This window comes from Zootoca vivipara, chromosome 1 (genome assembly GCF_965207765.1).
Source record: "Zootoca vivipara chromosome 1, rZooViv2.hap1.1, whole genome shotgun sequence".
NCBI lineage: Eukaryota > Metazoa > Chordata > Lepidosauria > Squamata > Lacertidae > Zootoca > Zootoca vivipara.
The window spans coordinates 38,237,930-38,252,321 of record NC_142582.1 but is presented as its reverse complement, the minus strand read 5'-3'; positions in this window follow the sequence as shown (position 1 = coordinate 38,252,321).

Below are 14,392 nucleotides of genomic sequence, written 5' to 3'. Positions count from 1 at the left end.
ATGGTGAATTTTGCACTGGTATATGGTGTATTGGCAATAAACCAGTGCATGAAAGCTTCCATTGAAAAACCCAAGGGGCAATATATGCAGTGTTCGTGTGACCTAGTTTTTAATTTAATCAACCAGTCAATTCACACCCTGAAGAATCCTCAAAGTAGTGACCAACACTCATTTCAAAACAATTCATAAAAGAAGAGGCAGCATGAATTAGAAGAATACCAGTACAAGACGAAATCAGCCTAAAGTCATCAGTTGGTGATGGGTGACAGATGGAATTGTGTGCTCCATTTTGAGTGGGATAAGCATCCATGGTCAACACTGCTGCCATTTGAGAACGTAGGAACAAGGCCAAGTGTAGGAGCACCCCTGACCTGTAAACTTGACCCTTGAAAGGGAATGCAATCCTGTCCCAAGCAGGTGAAGTTTCTATTAGCAGGCATACTGGCCAAGAGAATTGTGTCATCCAGATTAAGTTTGGGTTGTTAGCCCACATTTGGTCCATTATCATTCTCACACAGCAGTTCATAACTTTCCCTAAATAGCGTTGCATAACCAGTTTTGCATAACATACGCATGCTGATGACAGCAAAACGCCATCTCTCAATCTGATAGCTTCCTAGAGGTACATGCAAATGTTAAGCAGCATGTGATAAGGGTGAAGTGCAATCCTGTGAAACACCAAAGGCTGAAGCGTCAACCGTTAGTCACCCAGGACCGCATTCCGTAATTGCCTATCGGGAAGGATAGAAAATTCTGCTAAATAGTACCCCTTATCCTCAAGCCTAGAAATGTGTTAACACAGATTTGTCAGTCTTTAGTTTGCCTCAGTAACTAATAGCAAAGCCAAAGGGTTGTCACTGAGTACATTAATTCACTCTGATTTGGAATAAAAGTGGGAGAGATTTGGAGTTTTGATGGGCATTTCTTTTGTGTGCCTGTGCATTTGCATTCATATATTCCTTCTTAGTGAGCCATTTACAAGAGATGTGATACTGTCGACTTATTTATGATCACTCTTCAGGAGTACTTAATGTAACAAGGGCAACATATCAAAACACTGCTCAAGGGTTTGTGGGGATTTGTTCTTGTCTGATGTCATTCTTCTGCTGCCACGTGGTATTCTTTCCCTGAAACCCTGGAGAGCTGCTCCCAGTCATTGCATACAATGCCAAGCCATATGGACCAGTGATCTGACTCGGTAGAAGGCAGCATCCTATGTTGAATCTGAAGAACCCCAAGGACTCCGAATCATACAGGGAAGCTCCATAAGCAGAAAGGACTCCTCACGGCAGAAGTATATCCAAACACAGGGAAGCTGTGGGATAGCACTGGACAGCCGAGTTTCCTTGAGGAATGGAGGTCAGTTGGATGATGTGCCCACCTGGCACTTGTTTATGCTTGGTTCTTGCTGCTAAGCCAGCAGCTAACCATTCTCCCTTGCAGTGGACAGCAGCCTATTTGAGACTGTGAAAACGTTGCCTGACCAGCTGATGCTTCCTCACAAGTCCTGTAGAATAAATGGAACTCTTATCGCCACATGCCAAAGCAAGAATTTAATAAAATAAATATCCTTTCTGCAGACCAACATAATTGTTTTATTTTTCTGTGCTTCTGCCTCCCCCCCAAAAAAGTCTTACCAGATTGTACCAGAGTACAATCCTCTGTGTTCCATTGTGTTCTGTGTGGCTTACTCCTGGATAAGTGTTTTTAAGTTGGCAGCCCTATGACAGAATCCCATGCATACTTACTTGGAAAGAAGTACAAGTAAATTCAAGAGGCGTCCGCTCAGGGAATATAGAATTGCAGACTTAATCCCAGCTTTAAGGCTTCAGAAACGCAACAGTATACTGTACTTCTTAGGATTTGCAACTCTCTGTACTCTTCAGAATTTATTCCTTTAAGGCAGGGATGGGGAACTTGTGGAGCTCCAGATATTGTTGGGGTACAAATCCCTTCATCCCTGACCAATGGCCATGCTGGCTGGACCTGCTAGAAGTTGTTCCAGTCTAGCAACATCTGTTCCCCATTCCTGCCTTAGGGCACATTAATTCATTTGTACTTTGGGGTCACCACCTTTCTGCAGTCATTTGGAGATTTGCCCATATGTTCTTCATAAGACCAAAAGTTTGGAGTGTGTTGTGCTGGCTTTTTTCAGACAATTTCAAAATCGTGAATGAAGTGAATTTTTCAGGCCATAGAAAGGAATAGTTTACAGTATCTGAGGAGGGGACCCTCACACCCTTCAGTAGCACCCGTAGGCACAGATTAATTACTGATGTAATGATTTCAGCTGTCCTACGTCTATAGCTTGTTCATCATGCAGTGGTGCACAGTGCTCAGCCTAGTCATTGGAATAGCATGCTAGCGTCAAGGATTTGTCCAACTGAGAAAGAATACAGAAATGTAAACCCACCAGCTCCTTTTTATACAGTATTTATTCTGGCTTCACAAGGTTTCCCTTCTGTGCCATTATTACTATGATTTGCCTTCACAGAAATGTGGAAACTACAAAAGCACGAAAGCTCAACAATCAGACATACATTTCCCCATAGCAGTCCCATTGGCTGACTGCTGCTGGAAGGCGCATGTAAACCTTCTGTCTGATTTATGTTTTTCAGTAGAATTTCTGCTTCTAACAACACCATGTCAGGTTACGTACTTCTGAAGATACCCAAGCCTTTCTGTGTGTCATGCTTTCACTGTGTCCTTTCTCCATCTTCCACACCACTGTGTCCTTTCTCCACCTTCCACATCACACTTTCCAAGATTTGGAGAAATGCCAAATACAGAAGCCATCTCCTGTCAAACTGCAAATCTGTTGCCTGCAGTTTCCAGGCATATGCTGGAGCTGGGTATTCCAGTTGCAGCTGTAAATATGTTTTATAGACCAGGTGTTCCAAAAGGCACATTAGATTTGTCGTCTTTTGGGAATGGGACTTCTGAGAAGCAGCTGGGGAGGGGATCAAATAAGTACAGTGAACTACGATGCCTCAAAGCGACCTCTTAGTATCCCCGGTAACTCTGACTGCATTCTCAAAAGCAGCTTTCTGGTCATGAATATTGAATGTGCTGAAGAGTTTAAGGCTAATATAACTTAAACTGTCTAAGCTTATTTTCAGTGCTTTCAGGCTCAAGAAATCATGTTGTTAGGACTTGCGTAATGGTTGCTGCTACACTTGCTAATTATTGCTTTTAAGTCCCTTGGGGTGATATCCAATGTCATGAAAATGAATGTCCCCTTGTGTGATAGGACATCCTCTCTTTCTCCTTCCTTCAGGAGCCCTCCATCTGCTCTGCAGGATCCCCAAACCTCTGGAGACAATTTGGGAATTGCACTTTGGCCATAGCAGGAGGGGGACCTTCAAACAGTGTCTATCCTGTTGGTGTTGGGTATCACCCTTAAGCTTTTTTTGCACAGTGTTTCCTGGTGTACTCATCAGTGACAGAGTTATGTTGAAGATGTGCTTGTTTTTTTAAAATAAATATTGATATATCAATTATTGGTATCAATTAATAAATTGGCAAGGAGGGCCATAACATGTAATTTCTGTCCTGGGTAACGTGTGCAGTTGGGTAGCTTTTGGATGAAATGTCTGGATCACAAAGTGCTCTTTAGTAAGCCTTTGATGTATGATGCTGCACTGCTGCGAGTAATTCATGTTTATAATCAAAGAATAGCCCAAGGACTCAGTTCCATGTAGGTGATACTTCCTAGGGATTTTTTTCCTCCTTCAGAATAAGACTCTCATAGGGCTTACTTATTACCCTCTGATGCTAAATAGCCATGGGGAGGAAATGGTTGTGAGAAACATCGTGTTCCTTTTCAGCAATTCATTTAGTACTGTGAAAGAAGTAATTTCAGTTGCCGGTTGTAAAGAAATAACTGAAGATGTTACCTCATGGTAGTGAGTTATTGACCTGTGTGAGAATAGTATGAAGAGCACATCATTTTTCTGATACGAGTCAAGATAATTTACTGGGGTGAAAAACAGGAAATCAAATTTACTTATTGGAGTGAAAACAAAGAAGTAAAATTTACTTTGTTTAGCATATAACAAGCATCCCCAAACTTCGGCCCTCCAGATGTTTTGGACTACAATTCCCATCTTCCCCAACCACTGGTCCTGTTAGCTAGGGATCATGGGAGTTGTAGGCCAAAACATCTGGAGGGCTGCAGTTTGGGGATGCCTGGCATATAACTTTCATGGCCATCCAGTGACATATGGAAGACCTGGGGGGAAACAATAATTCTTTCTAAACACATGTACATGTATATTATGCTTATCCCTGGTTTCCTTACACTCTTATAAAAGAAGAGGATTCACTGTCCTTTACACCTCTTTCAAGATGCCAGTAAAGTAACGGTCAATGTCCTTTCTTGTTCTTTCACCTTCTTTGGATTTTTGTAATACTAATTTTCTGGCTAAGCCTACTGAGTTGTCTACTCATCTTAGTAACTCTATGCAATGCCCAGGTCATTTCAAGAGGAAAAGTGAAATACAAGATTTGGTTGGGCATATGCTGCATGTGGGGGGAACCACTTACTTCTGTGAATTCATTATAGCAGGTGTTCTCAAATTGTGGTCCACAGACCACCAGTGGATCATGGGGTTCATTCAGGGGGGCTGAACTGTAGAAACTGTAGAGTTGGAAGGGACCCCAAAGTTCATCTAGTCCAACCCCCAGCAATGCATAGCACATTACAATTGCTACAACAGGCAGAAAATTCAATAAGTTGTATACCAGTGCTCTCAGCAATTTTAAAGTCCATGGTGGGGGAAAAAGTTCAAAAACCACTGCATTATGTTGTGTCTGGGCAATGGTTTCTTTTTTTTAAAATGATTTTTATTGATTTTACAAACAAAACTAAACAAACTACACAAACATACAATATAATACTGTCCCTTCGTTCTCCCTCCACCCACTGGTTCACCTCTGCCACCAGTGAAACCAGTGTGCTTTGAGCATCAAAGGGGTCCATTGTAAGTTGGGTTTAGCCTCCCCCCTCCCTCCCCCCCCTCTCCCCCCCCCTGCCACTGAGAGGACAGGAGTGGAGGAGTTCTGAGGATTGGTTTCCCCCAGCTCTTTCATAGGTATATCTTAACACAATACAAACATAATACAAACATAATAGGGGAGAGTTTTAAACTCCCCAATTCTTATTACCTTAACCTTATACTTGTGACTTCCTCGATAGTCTTCCTCCTGGTTTTCCTTAAAACAAAATCTAAAATTGATGGCGGGTTTTCTATTTCAGATTAAAATCCTTTTCTTATAATATTAACTCAACCCTCCTCCTTTTCCATGCTGCCCTCCCACAGACCCCCTCCTGCCACAAGAGAAATCCGTGGGGCACAGCATTTCCAAGGTTCCATTATATCCCCTCCTTACCCCTCCGAGCACCCCCTGCCACTGAGTATCTCAGAGTAAGGAAAGGAGAGTAGACAGCTTTCTGCCTAAACCTAACTTATCTTACAAAAATTTACATTCACTTAAATTCTTTCCTAAGCTGCTCTTATAATTCCCTCCAGAAAGCACAACTTTTTCCATTCATTTTTAGACTCCATCTCCTCTCCCTAAGTCTTTTCCCCCAATTGGATCAGCATTTCCGTTAAACAAGCCAAAATTTCGAAAAACCGTCTCTCAAAAACTAAAAACAAAGTCTTTTAACTAAAATATTCACCCCACACCCATTCTTTCCCATGTCCATCTCCAGGCCCTTGTCCCCCCCTGCCCCTGTCTTTTCCATTCCTCCTTAACATCATCCCACATTTCACCCCCTCCAGGATCTTCAAGTCCATCAATCCTCAAATTCCTTTGCTTCTCATTGTCTTGCTCTGCTTGATTTTCTTCCTTTTGAGGTCCATGCTTTGCTTCATCCCAAGCATATTTTTTAAAGTCCAAGTCCTCTTTAAAATTTTCATCCAATTGTTCTTCCTGACATCCAAATTCAATCTCCACAGTCTCTAAAGTCAAATTTTCCTCTATATCCTGGGCTTGGACTTCATCCTCATCTGCTGGTAGATTGGGATGCTGCCGTTCCTTGTAGATATCCTCCCATGTTTGTAGATAGTTTAGCACAGCCTCCTGGAAGGCTCGAGAGTACTTTGTTTTCATATTTCTCCTGACCGCAGACAAACAGGAGGTGGAGAACAAAGAGGTACTGGAAAATTCCTTTCTCAGATGGTCGACTCCATTTTGGCTGGTCTTTTCCTTTGTCTTTTAACTCAATCACAACTCCAATCTTAAATCCAAAATTAAATAATTCTAGCACATTTTCATCCAATTTTTTCCGATTTTAACAGTACAATCAGTCCACCCGGTCTTTTAACAGCTTGACAGCTTTTTGACAGCTGTCAAAGCGCTCTCCCCCTTGATGATGCTGTACCTCAAGGGGAGCCGGACTCGGGAGTTGAGAGGGTTCAAAAAGGTCTTCTTTCTCTCGGGTCCACAATCTCAAAAGTCCTTTGTCATTCTTGCCCAGTCACCAAAAGTAAGAGTAGACCAGAAAGTTACCCAGTCCAACCTTCTGTATAATTTCTTTGCTGTTAACAATTGGGAATAGCTGTGAAGGGAGTTCCTTTTAATCACAATAGTAAGTGCCCAAATTATTATTCTGTTGTGTCAGACTGTATCTGGAGTATTGTGTCCAGTTCTGGGTTCGACATTTTAAGAAAGGAAAGTATCCAGAGGAGGGTGGCCAGCATGATGATGAGTATGAAAACCAAGGCCTGTGAGAAATGCTTGAAAGAGCTGGACATGTTTATCTTGAAGAACAGAAGATTAAGGGGAGGTGTGGTAGCCATCTTTAAATATCTGAACAGATTTATTCTCTTGCTCCAGAGGGGAAGACAAGAACCAATGGATGTAAATTGCAGGGAAGTAGTTTTCAGCCAAACGTTGTAGTGGTAAGTGTTGTCCAGTAATAGAACAGGGCGCCTTGGGAGGTGATAGGCTTTCCTGCATTGGAGGCATTTCTGCAGAGACTAAACCAACATCCATCAGGGATGCCATAGCTGCATCCCGTATTGCAGATACTGCACTGAGCAGGGGGTGAGCTAGTTGAAATCCAAGTTCCCTTCCTGTTCTATGATTCTGTGAAAGAAAAGGAAAATGTGTGCACTAAGTGTATCCTCAAATGTAGCATTTGCTGATTCTGGTGCCTGGAAAAGATACTGAAACCAGAATGCATACACAGCAAGAGCCACAAATGAGGCAGGTATATGTACCTCATATAGATGCTGTCCTTATTTTATCAAATAATTCCCAGGTGAATGCTCAAATTGTGTCTGGCTTAGAATCTGTGTTGTCAGTGACTAGGCTCGCACGACTTTGTGCCAATTAGGTTGCAATATAATTAAAGTACAAATTAAGTTTAGATGCCCCATCTGTCCTTCATTCTGTGTTACATCCAATCTTAAAACTATGCTGAGGTTGTATGCACGTTTTCCATGCATAATTTTGTTTTATTAGATTCCTTAAACAGCTATTTCTTTAAAAGACCAAGGTGTCTTGCAGTAGATTATAGTATACAAAATTAAAACAAAACGATACAAAGCAGTATTAATAATATTCCCCAGAGTGACTGGGGAAACCCAGCCAGATGGGTGGGACATTAATAATAATAATAATAATAATAATAATAATAATAATAATAATAGAATCACCCCACCCCAACAAATAAACAAAACCAGGCATGATCAGTTTAAAAAGCCACAAAAAGCAAACATTGCATCAAATGCCTGAAACGTCTTGATCTGGCATCAAAAAGATGACAAAGTCAGTGCCAGGTATCATCAGGTGGACATAATCGTCATCATCATCATCATCATCATCATCATCAATGAGATATTAAAATTTAGGAAGGAACTGCTATTGGGAATACTATATAGTTTAACATGTTAGAATCCAAAAGCTCATTCTGTCTTAGTTAAAGGAAGTCATATAGCCTTAGAGCCAGAGAAATGTTGGTGGAAGAAGAGTGGTAAAGATTATATCCCCTCTAGAAGCCCCCAAGCTTCCTTCTATGGCCAGGCACACTTTGAAGGTGGGTTGCACTTTCAGGAAAAGGAGCTTCTTCCTTTCCCCCTCTACCCACAGTAGAGGGTGGGTTTTTTTTTTTTGGAGGGGCAGGGGGACAGTAAGGGGTGGGATGGTGAGAGAAGAGGACATTTTACCAACCCCCTTGTGCTGGCGCTTCTCTGCATCCAAGCCATAGATGTCTATAATGCTTTACTAGCTCTTTGACTGAAAGTCAAAGACAGAATCATTTAAAGGTGCTGATTTATTTGTCAAGGATTTTCCTCCTTTGAGTAGTTGCTCCCTTTGATATTTGCGTCACTGGTGCCATAGCTCTACAAGGTAATGTATTCTGCATCTGCAGAGATATCCTGGCCACAGAAACCTTCATTTAGGGAGAAACAAGCAAGATATTTGTGTGTGTGTATTTGATCCTTCTGCCCCTTTATTAATTTATTATTTAAAAAAACCTCACTAACTTTTATACTGTTCACACCACACTGTCCCTACTGGAAAACATATGTGCAATTTTATGGTTCAGTTCATGATCCCAATTCTCACTACATTTTATTTCCTATTTTCTGCTTCTCATAAGTGTTTTTTTCTCCAGTGTTTGAGTGCTTCAGGTTGGCAGTAGGTCATGGAAAATAATCTTCCTTATTGAAAAGCTACTGAGCAGGAGATGTATAACTTCTGCAGGTCTGTGTAGTGTGGAGCACAATGCTGTGGATTGTGCTGTTCCATGAATGCAAGCAAGCCATCTCTGTTCAAGTGAAAGGGTTGGATCCAACAGAAGTTCCCACTGTGTGTGTGTGCTTCCTGTAAGCCTCCAGCATCACTTCTCATAATGTTCTGAAGCACCCCCACCTGTCCACTATCTCCAGTGAGAGAGACAAGTATCCCATGAGCAGAAGCCAATGTTTCTAAACACAAGAGGATGGATATAAAAACACTCATTCAAACGAAGGGGGTGTTTTTGGACATTGAAGGGCTGTTTACACCTGCACTAGAAAACTGTGTGGAAAAAGTGAACCCAAATCCAAATATGTTCTTTCAGTTGCACAAGCAGTTGTGCAAGGTCTTTCAGAAGCTTGAGTTACTGACATGACAAGGATCCTCTTTTGGACCAACACTGTTGTGCTTTTCCTCATTTTTCTCCCCCCCCCCAAGTGTCAAACTATGAAAAAGCATTTCCTTTATGCTATCTAGCATGTGCATGTATTTTTACTTTTTTGCACATTGATCAGGAGCCAGTTTGGCCTAATGGTCCTGCTGAACTATTTTAGCAAAAAATTGTTGGGTGATACATGGTTTGGTCATGTACAATAATTTTTGGAATCCATTCAACTGTTGGCTCATACAACAATAAAACCAATGGATCAATAGTTCTTAAAAAATGATTAGCTTCAGTGAATAAAAACCTGGAGAAAATACTGAGTTAAAGGTTAAACCATAAATAAGTCGGGAACTACCACCTGAAGAGTCTAGGCATACAAATACCCTGTTATTTTTATAGCTGCGTATTCTGTATTGCATATTTTAAATGGCTGCTTGCATCCAACAGATTTTTCTTTAGTTAAAGCAAAATATAGATGTGTTGATGGCAAAGCACATTCTCTGCATATATAAGGTGCCAGGTTATTATTTTTATTGTTGTTTTCTATCCTCTGTGTCTTCACATAGGGTTGGGAAGGACTCCTGATGTGCCTCCAGTCAATGGTGGTTGTTTTCTTTCTAATAAATGATTTTATTGATTTTTCAACAAAATATGAACAGAGAATTAGGTTTCTTCCAGTTCCACCCCCGTTTCTGGAACAGAAGATGAACCTGCCAGATTTTGCCATAAGCCTGCTTGCAAAGTTGGTGGGTGCCAGTTATCACAGTGTTCCTTTGTATATTTTATAAATATTTCGATAAAAACATCCACATCAGACATGTTGTTCAAGGCAGGCACCCTCTTTGTCAGTTTCTCAGATAAGCCAATTGTCCATACATTCTGTCACTATTGTGTGATGTGTTTAACCTGGTCGGTAGCTAATTGGCAGATTGTGAAATTTTCCAGCATGGATTAATATATGTATAGTGTCACACAAAGCATCATAGTAACTGGGTTATGAAGCTTCTGAACCAGGGACAAGGGTAGCACATGACAGTAGTCTAACTGTGAGGTTATAGATATATTGATCACCGTGTCAAAGCGATTCCTGTCCAGGAATAGTTATAGTTCATATTGGATAATTGGATAAACATGAGGGGAGGTGTACGGTCATACCTTGGTTTAAGTATGCCTCGGTTTGAGTATTTTCAGTTTAAGTACTCCGTGGACCTGTCTGGAACGGATTAATCCACTTTCCATTACTTTCAATGGGAAAGTTCGCTTCAGGTTAAGTACGGACTTCCGAAACCAATTGTGTTTGTAAACTGAGGTACCACTGTAGTAGTAGACAGAGGCTTCAGGCAAACAGGTCCCACTGCGCCTAGCAATTCCTCTTTGGGATGCCGCAGAACTCCTCCTACCTGCCTCCACGGCTTTAAGGAGATTGCTTTTTTTACCAGAAAGAAAGAAAGAAAGAAAGAAAGAAAGAAAGAAAGAAAGAAAGAAAGAAAGAAAGAGAAGCCAGAGTGTTCCAGCAAACCCAGTCTCAATTCTTCAAGCCCAATAGCGTAGCCTGTGATCCAGCATTTTTCCAAGAGCAGTCTTGGAGATTTCTCTGTTTCCCTGCCCCTGGCTCCAAGCCTCTTCTGGCCCTGACAAAGTACAGCAGCATATTTTGTAGGTTTTTTAAAGAGATGGTGTTCTGGCATACCTTTCTTGTGTGGGCCACCCCTAACACTGATTATCTGGATCTTCTTTCGGTAAGGAAATAGTGGTTGTATTTAAACGACATACCCTTTTGGGTGGGTGGTGTGCATGTCTCCTGAAGCAATCATGCTCTACTTTTTTCTGCTTTTTTCACAGAAGTTTTCCATGTGATTCTAACTGTATAGTGCAGAGTTAAAGCTGGAAAATAAGTGAAAGGAAAAACCCCTCTTGACTTTGGCTTAGTGAATCTTAATTACATGGAATATCCCCTTGTGACCTGGCATTTTCAGAGCCAAAGGCTTATTTCAGTGAGATCTATTAGGCTGAAGAGCATTTCCCCAAAGGAGATGGCAGAATCTCTGATATTTGATATATTTAAAAGTACACTTGGGAGATAGCTAGAAAAACCTTAACTACAGCTGGGGCCAGTTTGTGTGTTGTCAAAGGCATGGGCTCAAGGGACGATTAGGAACATGTAAAGGTGCCCTAGACCTAATCAGACCTTTGGTACATCTATATTGGCATTGTCTGTAGTGACTGGCAGTTGGCTCTCCAGGGTTTCTGACAGGAACCTTTCCCAGCTGTACCTGGAAATGTCAGGGATTTAACCTGGACCTTTTGCATGCACAGCATGTGCTCTACCACATAGCTATGGCCTTTCCCTGCCTGGCTTGCATGAATTTCCAGCAGGAAATGAGGTCTGTCAATGTGATTGTGGTCAAACATTTACTTATTCTTGGAGCACACTGATTATTAACATTCATTCCAGTCTGGCTTTCAACCTCAGTTTTGCCTTGGTGAGTCAATGGATGTTGGGAGTGCAAATCTGCTAGTTCTCTTTCATTCACTTCAACTAGGTCAGTCACCCCCACAAGATTTCTTTTAGTTGTGTTCTTCTTCATGGAGCCTGTAATTCCAGTAGATGATTTCTTTCTGCCTTTGGAAAGCCACCTTCATCAGATGTGACTGGCGACATGGGCTCTGGCCATAAATATATTCTTCATGCCACAATAAACCAGTTAATTGCTAAGAACACCGTGTTCTCATAGGTTTTTTTTTGTCACCATAAGTTTCATTCTTTTGTCTTGGACCAAAGTCTTTGTTTCCAAGGCCATTACTATACTCTAAGAGCTCTATTAAGTCCTTAGGCAATAATGCTGTGATGTCTGTATAATTATGCTATCATAAATTTAATAAACTACAGATTGCTCATTTTCTGAACACATAAAGTGCAAATTGCAAAATGCATTTGTCCTTCCCTATGCTGAACACTTATAAGTACGTGGTCTTATTCCGCTCCACCCTCAAAATTTAAAAGAGAGAATATATCTAGTTCATGTTTGTGCTGTAGTTTGATTAAAGTTGGAATTGGTTTTTGTGTGTCTGTGCATGCAGCATTTTTGAGATGTGGGGGATGTTCTTTTGGCTATTATTGAGTCTTCGAATCATAGTGCCAGATCCTTCCACAATGGAATGACTGAAACAGAAAAATTAAAATGATAGCAATTGTAAATGTTTAAATATTTTGTGGTATTTCAAAGAGATATGGAGGTTTGTCTCATTCTTTAGCACCACAAATGAACCAGAAGTGCACCTCATATCAATCAACAAGGAGTTTGGACTTCCGTGTATAGTGGGCCCAACTCTGTGGAATCCCCTCCCTTCAGAAATGAGGCTGCTAAGTTTCAAGTCTAAAAGGTTTTATTTCAGTAAGCCTTTGCATTTTGAAAATTGCTCTAATGTTTCTATTTTCTGATGTTTTAGCATATGTTTTGAACCTTGCACATTGTGTGGGTTTTGTTGCTTCCCTTCTGTAAGTCATTTTGAGACATAGTGAAAAGTGGGGTGTATGAATTCCTTAAATGAATGGATAAATACAAAACGTCTCATTTTCAGTTTCTCATAAGTAAAATAATCAGGTCGTAATATATGTCATTCTAATGTTCCACACAAGTGCTGTCCTGGAAAGGGAGAGGGTAGAGAATCAGACCTAAGAACAGGCATTTATCTGGATGCTCAAAAGGTCATTGGCAAATCTCATCTGGTAAAGCAACCAGCTACGTGCTCAACATTTAATTTCCCCCAGTATCATCAAAAAGGAAATTAAGCTAAAACAAATATAGATCCATACTTTTTTTTTTGTTTGAGGGTGGGGGAAGCAGTATGTTGAGATACAATGCATTGTTGACAACTTCGTTATCTAGTCAGCAGTCCACTTGACCTGTGCCACATTAATAAGCTTCTAGTACACACTCCCTTTTCTTCCCTTTGTCTCCTTCTCCTTCCTCAATAAACAATCAGAGAAGTGTGAAGGCAAATTTCCAGGCAGTCCTCAGTATAATTCTTCTGTGCTGCTTTGCAATCTACTTTTGAATGTGGTGGGATAATAAATCCACAGTGTGCGCGCAAGCCCCTGGGTGAGCATATAACCCGCAAGAAGTAGTTTTCTGTTGTAAACCGATTACCTCTAAGCAGGCAAGAAAAGGAGGGTTAGTTATTCCCACAACTCCCAGCCATAACGAGGTTGAAGGATGTGCTGTGGGATACATAATTTGCCGTGTTGTAATACTTTCAAAACTTGTTTGGGCCTGTAAGATCTTTTTCTTGATATTTAGGATTGAAATAAGATCAACCACGTGCCAGATCAATGCTTTGGGGCTGTGGCATGTACCCAGGGCAGTGTCGGGGGCACTTCTAAGCCAAAGGAATGCACACACAGTTAACTCTTTACAGTATTGTCAAAGCTGATACAGTAGTTTCTATGGCTCTGAATACCCACCCACACCAGCAGTGGCATTGCAACCGAGGGGGGGCAGGTGGTGCGCTCTTGGTGCCACGTCTCCGGGGGTGACAAGGCGGCACCCCACCGCGGCAGCGTGAGCTGCCATCACGCTGCCACCGCTGCATGTGGAGGATTCTCTGTTTGCGGCTGCAGCCGCAAGCACAGGATCCCGGCACTGCGCTGCCGGCAAACCGCTACATAGCGCGCTTGTGCGGCATTGCTACGTACGGCGCATGCATTGTACGCAGCGATGCTGCTCATGCGCACTACGTAGTGACGCACCGCCCTTGGGTGAATGTCAGGTTTGCCGCTCTGGGTGCCCGAGCGGCTTCCTCTGCCACTACACAACAGGCTAGCATCTAGACAACTATTCCCAGGTCAGCACTCTATGGAACAGTTGCAGCAACCGGGGACCACACTCCCCTCCATCAGTTGATGTACCTCCCCCTCCATGGGCTGTTTGCACACAGCTCCCTCTACTCATCTCTCTTCAATCCCCTCCTGCAGTGGTGTGGAAGCACCGAACCCTTCACTTGCCTGGCCTGTCTCTTTCTCATCTTTTGACCCCATTCTGTGCTCCACCCTCCAGCTCTTAAGCTTCCCTTGCCTCCCACGCTTGCCTCCTGGCTGGTACAGTTCCCTACAAATCACTGGCCCCCTCAGACTGTAGCCTCCCCTCCCCCGGTGCACACTAATCAGCATCTTGCCAGCCCCTGACATGAGGCATCCTTACACATTCCATAAGTGCAAGGATTTGTGCTTGTGCAAAAATCACCGCTCTGCCCTCC